The sequence below is a fragment of the Dipteris shenzhenensis genome, chromosome 7 (genome assembly GCF_047967505.1).
Source record: "Dipteris shenzhenensis isolate YYH24624 ecotype China chromosome 7, Dip_SZ_1.0, whole genome shotgun sequence".
NCBI lineage: Eukaryota > Viridiplantae > Streptophyta > Polypodiopsida > Gleicheniales > Dipteridaceae > Dipteris > Dipteris shenzhenensis.
This window is the reverse complement of record NC_141602.1, coordinates 16274070-16282806: the sequence shown is the minus strand read 5'-3', so window position 1 is coordinate 16282806 and position 8737 is coordinate 16274070.

The following is an 8737-nucleotide window of genomic DNA, read 5'->3' as shown; positions in this document are numbered from 1 at the left end:
TCATGCCCATCGAATATGATTTGGATGGCCAAAGTCACCACAAATTCCATTTTCACCAACTATTATGCACAACTGCCAAACAATAGAATATGAGTTGTTTTATTCGAGCACGCACATACCTGATGGCATCATACTTTGAATAGGCATCATTCCCATATATATTGAGGCATGAGAAAAGTATCATGTCCATCGGATATGCTTCAGATTGTCAAAGTCGCCACAAACCTCGTTTTCCACGAAGTGTTAGGCACAACTGCCCACAAAATAGTATCTGAGGTGTGTTATTCAAATGCACACATACTCAATTGGCCTGATACTCTACATATGCATAAACACATTGTATTTTGAGGTGTGTGCAAAGTCTCATGCCTATTGGATATGTTTTGGATAGTCAAAGTCGCCACAAATCTTGTTTTTCATGAAGTAATATGCACAACTGTAAAAAAAAATTATATGAGGTGTGTTATTCGAACACGCTCATAACCAATGGGTACAATACTAAGCACTTCCATCAATCTCACATATTTTGATGTGTGTGCAAAGTATCATGCCCATTGGATATGATTTGGTTGGTCAAAGTTGCCACAAATCCTGATATCCACCAACTGATATGCACATCTGGCAAATAACATGCTCTGAGGTGAGTTATTCCAATGCGCACATACCCTATGGGCATGATAGTATGCATGCATGTGAATCAAACCTAATTTATGTGCAAAGTAGCATGCCCATTGGATATGCTTTGGATGGTCAAATTTGCCACAAATCCTGTTTTTCACCAAGTATTTTGCACAATCGCCAAAAAATAGTATCAAAGGTGTGTTGTTCAAATGTGCACATACTTGATGGCCATGATACTTTGCACAAGCATCAATACCACATATTTTGAGGCATGTGCAAAGTTTCTTACCCATCGGTTATGGTTTAGATGGTCAAAGTTGCCACAAACCTCTTTTTCCACCAAGTGTTATGCGCAAGTAGCAAAAAAACACGCTCTGAGGTGTATTATTCAAATGTGCACATACCCGATGGTCACATTACTATATGTATGTGGGTGAATCAAACCTATGTTGAGGTGCATTCAAATTATCATGCCGATCAGATATGCTTTGGACTGTCGAACACGTCACAAACCCCATTTTTCACCAAGTATTGTGCACAACCGCCAAAAAAATAGTGTGTGAGGTGTGTTATTCAAATGCGCACATACTCGATGGGTATGATTCTATGCACCTGCACCTTGCATGAATCCAAGCTATGTTGATGCACATGCAAAGTATTTTTCCCATCGGATATGCTTTGGATGGTCAAAGTTTCCACATATCCCGTTTTTCACCCAGTGTTATGCACAACCACAAATAATTAGTATATGAGGTGTGTTCTTCGAATACGCACATACCCGATGGGGATGATACTATTCAAGTGCATGAACCCAGCCTATGTTGAGGTGAGTGCAAAGTATCGTTCCCATCCGATATGCTTTGGATGGTCAAACTCGACCATAAACCCCATTTTTCACCAAGTGTTATGCACAACCACCAAAAAACATGCTCTGAGGTTTGTTATTTGAACGCACACATAATCGATGGATAGGATACTATGCACGTACGTGAATCCAACCTACGTTGAGGTTTGTACAAAGTATTATTCCCATAAGATATGCTTTGGATGGTCAAAGTCATCACAAACCTCGTTTTTCAACAAGTGTTATAAACATTTGGTAAAACATAGTATCCAAGGTGTGTTATTTGAACATGGAGATACACAATGGGAATGATACTTTGCATGGGCATCAATCTCACAAAGGTAGAGGCACATGAAAATTCTAGTGCCCATCAGATATGCTTTGGATGGGCAAAGTCACCACAAATCCTGTTTTCCACCAAGTGTTATACACAACTGCCAAAAAATAGTATTTGAGGTGTGTTATTTGAACACGCTTATATCTAATGGACATGCTCACTCCCACCTACACTGAGGCACATGTAGAGGGGAGAGGTGTCCCACCCCGCTTGCAGCTATGGTCGCGTAGGCAAGGAGGTGGAGAGGAAGACCCTCTCCTTGTTTGTACATAGTAACGGCACAAGCCAGGAGGGTGGAGGGGAGGTTTTCCCACCCCTCCCACTCTACTTGTGAGGGAGGGGATGCACGCCAGGAGGGGGGAGGCTGAGATGGAAGACCCTTTCACCCTCCCCTCTCTTGGCCTACACGCGGATGCAACCGCATGCAGGCTAAGAGAGTGCATCCATGCATAGGCCATGAGAGGGGAGGGAGAGAGGTGCCCCACCCTGCCTATGGTCGTGTCCGCGTAGGCAAGGAAGTGGAGAGGGAAGACCCTCTCCTTGTCTGTGTGTAGCCACAGCCATGTGCAGGCCGAAAGGGTAGAGGGGAGGTTTTTCCCACCCCTCCCACTCCGCTTGAAAGGGAGGGGCTCTCCCCTTTTCCTCCTTGCCTACGACGACAGGCCAGGAGGGGAGGGGTGATTCTCCCTTCCTCCTCCGAGCAACACCTTGCCCTATCAAGAGGATGTGACCATGGCGATAGGGTGTGATGGGAGGGGGTGGAAGGGGCCTTGTGGGAAGGTACCCTTAGGATGGAGTTTCCCTACTTCCATGAGAGAGACTTCAAAAAAAATGAAAAAAAATATTTTTTAATATATTTAAAAATTAAACTTAATTTTGTAAATATATGAATAAGATTACGAGTGATTTTTTTAAATTTTTATTGTTTTTATGATTTAATTTAATTAATTTCAAGTTAGACCTTAGCACTTAGGGTAGTCCTTGGTCCCTATGTTCACAAGGCATGGGAGCTAGATGGGACCACTTCTCGACCACTTCAAGTGTTAATGTCTTTAGTCTCTCTCAAAAGAGGGAGATTGTAGGGAGATTATTTTTGTTAATGTCTTTAAAGGGATTTCGATGTAGAGATGTAGAAGATTGTTTTAGTGAATTTTTATTAATGACCTTAGAGGGATTTAGATGTAGAGGGAGATTGTAGGGAGATTAATTTTGTGAATTTTTGTTGATGTCTTTAGAGGGATTTAGATGTAGATATGTAGGAGATTGTTTTAGTGAATTTTTGTTAATGTCTTTAGAGGGATTTAGATGTTGAGATGTAGAAGATTGTTTTAGTGATTTTTTAAATAAGTATTATAAACAAGATTGAATTGAGAATTTGTAATACATTGTTTATCTAAACTTTTTTATGTATTTTTATGTAGTTTTCAAGTCATGGAGAAGTTTGTTGACAACAAGATTAGAGAATTTGTCTCTAATGTGACTTTGGATTACCAAGGAAGAATAGCTAAACCAAACTGTTTCGAAAAATATATGAGACATCACATGGGTAGGAGAGTTTGGTTTTTGCTTTGACGGAAAGATTAACTATTTTGTGTGGTGTCTAAGAAATATTTTGAACAAAATGAGGAGTTGTGGGGTGCAACATTTGCAAAGAAAGATATGATTTACGCCCATGTAGTAGGACTTATAGTTGGGAAGGAATATTTCATGCATGTCTTCATGAAATCAAAGGATGCAGAAGTTGGTGGTGAATGTTTTGTACTATCAATGAAAGATGCTAAACACTTTGCCATGCCACCTCCTGAACCATCACAATTTCCAGATCTTCAAAATGCCTTGGAGGCTCTCGCAAACATTTGGAAACAATATCTAGAGGTAGAGTACAACAATCATGGTTGAGTACTTTGAGGAAGCACAAAATGCAAGTGGATTAGATGCACCTCCAAAGGAGACCACCCATGCAAAAAATGATGCCACTCAAGAAAATGAAGAGCAAAAGTCTTACTTGCACATCAATTGAGGAGGATAGAAGAGCACGAAGGAAGGTCCAATGCAGCTATGGTGCAACTCCTCAAAAATAACTTCGTGTCATCAAATGCAGAGGGCCAGTACTTCCAGAGTGGTTGTACCAATTGCAAGCACTCCAGTCACGAGTAATCGAAAAAGACATCGCTCATCAGCATCGAAAGCACAAAGGGAAATGCAAGAAAAAGAAGAGAACATGCATAATAAGAAAGACGAAGTGACCTCAATTAGAACTCTAAATATTTGTCTTAATGAGGTAGCTACTCAAGATGATCTCAGATATATTTGGGATCACTTACTCTATCCCGTGAATGCAAAATCAGTGGGGACGGCTGGCCTTTATACAGATAGCAAGAAACTTGATAAATCCTTCGCAACAAAAATATTCAATGCACTGATAGATGAAAGGACACCAGTAACAACCAATGTAGTTCTCCATCCAACTCCCTTTGTACCTCATAGAATGGCTATGGATAAAGTATTACTATGAGTAGTCCTAGAGTTTTCCAAGAAGTCTTCACCAACTTTCTTGGAACAAGAATTTCAGGGTCAGATGTTGGTACATCTGGTGCAAGTGTAGATGGACATCTAGTGAGGCAAGCCAAGACATATTTTTTAATGCATTGTCGATTTGAGCCTATCAATGGCCAGCATTTTGCATTTTCGTGTAATAGCCTTGCTAGAGAAGCACTCCATGAACAAAGAATTACCCAAGAGACTTTCAAAAGGGTTCCTTGGTTTCATGCTTATAACACAGTGATATGCATCTTTGATTGCAAGTATAAATATCTGATTCAGTTGGAAAGAATCAATCATGATTCTTTTTCCTTGCGAAAAATCACATCGACATCGGAGATTCTCAGGAAGGCTAGAACCTTATGGAATACTTGCTGGAGGCCTATAACCACTCCACAAAGAACCGCCAATAAGAAAGAAGCTGAAAAACTAGTCTAATTCTACACATGCCTAAGTGCAATTATACCAAGGGCAAGCTAGGAGAGAACTTAGGTAATGACAAGCTTCAAGGTGGTAAGGGATAGATATCAGGACTACACAAGCTTGCATTATATTTCATCCAGATGATGTGTTCTTTCTAATACTGGGGTGTGTGCTGCATGCAAAATATCACTTACGAAGCACCAGCTTTTATTATAAAAAAGGCTAGAAATAATGATAAAAAAGAGGTGACTACTAGGATGTGGAGACCAGTAAAGTACCTTCTAAATACCTATGCATCTATGGGAGCAGAGAAAATGATGCAAGAACAGTGGTTTTTTGGAAACAAGGACAAACATCACTCCATGGAGGAGTGCATCAATTTGCAGGTAAAGCGCGATGCAGTGGATAGTGTTGTAAAGTATCTACTGTCTAAGAAGCACATTCCCATAACTCAATGTAATATTGATAGCTTATTTGTTAAGAAAATGGTAGCCACTTTACCCTCATCCAAGGAGAAAGCATGGGCACATGAGTGGGTCAAGGTGCAAGAAGATGGATCATGGGCAATTACTACAATGATGAAAAAGGATATTCCACAACAGGTGCAAGTATATGCAGAGAAGCTCATAATGAGCATTGAATGAGGATTACAAGTAAAAAGCACCACGGCTTCCAATTTAGAGAAGATATAATTTTTGAATTGAGAAAGCAGGTGGAATTTAAGGGAGTTGCATGTAACTTCCTAAGTGATGACACAGTGTGGAGCAAGCTTTAGCTCTTTTTCATTGATGAAATACCTCCAACAAATATCTCGCAATATATTTATAGAATATTGCATACCACAATTACCAAAGTGGGATTATGCAATATTGTCGTATTTGTGAGTAAAGAGAATGAAGAAGCCATGCTGTGTATTTTACAACAAAAGCAGTATGACAATGAGCTTAAATTATACACTAGTGTATATGCAATGTTATGGATAAAATTGTCTAAGGAAAAAGGCATTAATATGTGTGTGTGTTTGTATATGTGGCAATAGTATAATAAAATATGGTGTGCATAGGGCCCAAGGTTGAGGTGGCAGGGCATGACCATGTGCCACCCTTCCATGTAAGAGGACCCATAAGGTGTGTTGTACAAATCCATGATAGTAATATTATAAAATGTAAGGTGGCATGGCTCCTCCATGTGCCACCCCTCCACCTAGGCTGCATTTAGTGAGATATGGCTCAAACTCCATGGGAGAAGTAATATAAAATAGGTGGAGATGGATATTATATTGAGTTATTCCCTCCATATGGGATAGGCCCATGTGGGGGAGTATAGAAGGTCCAAGAGAGCAAGTTAAATAATGGGGAAAGTAGGATGAGGTGGCAAGATTCCTTGTGCCAACCCTCCACTTGTCCTCCTAGAGGTTTGAACATATTATAAAATTGGGAAGAGACCAAGGGTGTATCATAGACTTGAAATATGGGGCTTGATTTATGTGGAAAATTGAGGCAAAGGGTTGTCACACACAATTGAGAGTGCGTAACCACCTAGCCCACATGGGAGACTTTTCCACACACACCATGCATGTGGGAGGATACATTAATTGGGAGAGACCCCCTCTTTTGGCTATAAAAGGAGGGGGCTATTCCTTGATGAGACACGCTGATTCTTGTAAAGCCACCTAGCTAGTATTTTGATATTTCCCTCTCATCCTTTCTTTCAAATAAAGTATGGTTCTCTTCCCTTGATGTCTCCATCTCTACATTCCTCCTCCTATCATGTACATGCTTCTCTTCCCCCTCTCCTTTTCCCCTTGTGTCATAGTCTCCCTCTTCCTTCCCTCCACTTCTAATTCCTTTTCCCCTCCCATGACAACGGTTCGCCCTCACGATCTCCTTTTCTCTATGGCCCTCGAGCGTCGCCGTGCTTAGCCTCTAGCCTGTGGTCTTGATTTCTTTTCCTGGCTAATAGCAACAAGAAAAGATAAAAGAGAATATGGCTTGAAGATACAGGCTTTTGAATCCTTCATCGTGCTCATGAAGACTATTGACCTTGACCAGCTACAAAGTAATGTAAGTGGGAGTGCGAAGTGGTTGCATCTCATGCTTGAAGAGCAGGCCACTCCTAAATACCATTATCACAACCCGCTTTCCTATTCGAGCCCATCTAAAAGTGGTAGTTTGTTGCTTAATATGATGGAATTTTTACACTTGCCAGGATGGGAGGTCACCTTGATTCAGATGGGATATTTGTTCGAAGATCTTCTGATAAAAGGATACTCCACAAATATCATTGAGAAGGAAGGAGATTTCATGAACTACTATGATGTGCAAGCTCGCGTGACCACAAAATATGAGAAAGATCTCAGGGTTCTCGATGCAAATGATAAGGAGGAAGAGACCGATGAAGTGAAACTCAATGTAAATGACAAAGAGATAGATGATGACATCAAGAACCTTAACTTTGGCCTTGATGATGATGATGAGAGTGATGATGAGGATATAGAGAGTGAGGATGATGATGATGTAGAGAATGGGGATGATGAGCATGTAGATAGTGACAGGGAGGATAGTAATGATGACTCATCCGTTGTTGTTGCATCACAACGTAACACAAAAAGTCTTAAAGTTATGAAACCTTAATATTTTATTTGTTTTTATATTGTTATAAATACCTGTTGTTGCATCGCAATGTAACACAAAAACATCACAAAAACTCTTAAAAGTATGAAATCTTAATATTTTAGTTATTTATTATATTGTTATAAATGCTACTTAAAGATAATTTAAATAAATTTGTAAAGCCTTTTATTTAAGGGTAATATATAAATATTAATTTAATGACTTTATTGTTTGTTTATAGGTGGAAGAGGAGGAGGAGCAACCTATGTTTGCAAACTTGCAGCTTCAAGAAGATTTATCTTTGCTTCGTGAGAGCATCAATGAAGTGGTGGACATAAAAAGTGCTCCAAAATTAGATCTTCCGACAATATTGAAGGACACACTTCTAGGAATTATTCTTTCTTCTTCAATCCCTACTACATCACTTTTGAATGCTCAAATTTTGGCTAGTCACGAACTTAGTGATGGCTATGGTGTAATGGAGACCGGGGATGAGGATTTAGTAGGACTTGAGGAGGAGGAGAGAAGGATAGACAAGGACATGAGCGAGGCTATCAACAAAGAGATGGATTTTACAAACATGGATGCATTGGCGAGAATGGGGAGCTCATTCAATCTGTTGTTTATCATTGGAGAAAGAGCTCAGTATTTTCCATTTGGTGCAAAGGAGATTGTAATCCTCTCTAATCCTAGCAAAGAGGTCGCTGACAAAGTGATGATGGCCATTCTAAAGTATGACACATACACCCTCATGTTTTCATACTTCAATGACACCCTTGAGTCTAAGAAGCTAATGTTCATTTGTTTTTTAATGCAATGTTGTCATAACACAGTTACCTGTATCCATGTACAAAACTGAGTGTGTATGCTTGATTCTCTCCTTTCGGCAGTACTTATCGATAACGAAAAGACCAAAAGGGATGTTTGTAATTGGTTGCCATCTGTAAATTTCCACGAAGTGCGAGTTGTCTTTATGGCATATTTCTAGAAGTCAGTAACATCCCATACTTATTTTTTATGATGTGTTGATAGCACTACCAAATACTAATTATTCTTCATTGATGGCGCAGCTCACATTGGAGTTTGTTATGTATGGACTTGGAAGCCAAAAAAATGCTCCTTTCTTAATTCAATGGTAGGCTATCATGGCATGGTGATACAATAAGTATACAGTGAATGTTAAGTACCCTATGCATTGCCCTTGCTAGATATACTATACAATAACTAGGTTTGCATGCTATCTTATATATTATCATGATTGGCACGTCTGCAAAAAAGTAGATATATGCCATTGAAGTAGTCATGGAGAGGTGCCTTAGTCAACACAATGGATTTCTTTAAGGAGGACTTGAAGGTGTT